Genomic DNA, 1,139 nt, shown 5'->3' with positions numbered 1-1,139 from the left:
GCCGCCATCACTGTAATCAACTCCACTCAGGCTTTAGTTATGACCAATTAATGAACTACATTCTTGTGGGAATTATAACACACTCAGGGACTTGCGGTTTTAATTAGGAGGCACCTTGTTGGATCCTAGTTAATGCCTTCAACTTACTGAAAACACGGCAAATTAATCCCCAATTAATACTACAGGCAGATTTAGTCATTATGAAACCGCTTTCCACATAAAGGGATGAAAATATCCCATATGCAAACACTTTAATCTTTCTGCTGTGATGTGTTGAAATCCTGCAGCCCGGCACAGAACACAAGTTCAGCGACCTCCTGACCTCCGCTCCTCTTCCTCCACAACCGAACAAACTGAGAACAAAGTGACTCGTGTTTCACCCAAATATCTGTAAGTCAGCTTCACCACCTGCACACCTGAGAAGCTATTTCAGTCGTGCAAGCAATGTGCGTTTATTCAGGTAGAAGAAAAGCATTTCAGGATTTTATCCAAGTGCAGGACTTGAGCTGTTTCACTGCAGGCTACTGCATCGTTTATCTAAGAGTAAAATATTGTTCTTTTCACACTAGTGCTCACTTCACAGTTTAATATTTTACTTGAGCTACATTTTTTCAGCTAAACTGAAGGATTCATTATTACCTGACTATTATTACTTTAATAATCAATTAAATCCGATTAGATTTTTTGAATAAATGCATCATGTTTTTCGTAGCTCACAAAAACTTGACTTCCAGGAACAGATCGTTCTTGCAGGGAAGAAATATTTAGCACATACAATAACCTTAAAAGGATATTAAGCTTTTACTGTCGCTCCTTTTCGGCAAACCAGTCCTACAGGAGATGGAGCTGGACTAGTCAACCTGGTGACCAGAAAGACGAGGAGACATTTCACAGCTGTAGCAAAAATGTCATATTTAAACATAAAACATGATATTTAACTAAACCCAACCAGGTAGTTCTGGTTCTTAAACCTAACCAGGTAGTTCTGGTTCCTAAACCCGACCAGGTAGTTTTGGTTCCTAAACCCAACCAGGTAGTTCTGGTTCTTAAACCTAACCAGGTAGTTCTGGTGCCTAAACCCAACCAGGTAGTTCTGGTTCCTAAAGCTGACCAGGTAGTTCTGGTTCCTAAAGCTGACC

This window comes from Stegastes partitus, unplaced genomic scaffold (genome assembly GCF_000690725.1).
Source record: "Stegastes partitus isolate 25-593 unplaced genomic scaffold, Stegastes_partitus-1.0.2 Scaffold145, whole genome shotgun sequence".
Taxonomy (NCBI): Eukaryota; Metazoa; Chordata; class Actinopteri; family Pomacentridae; genus Stegastes; species Stegastes partitus.
The sequence above is the reverse complement of the archived record's forward strand: the minus strand, read 5'-3'. Positions refer to the sequence as shown.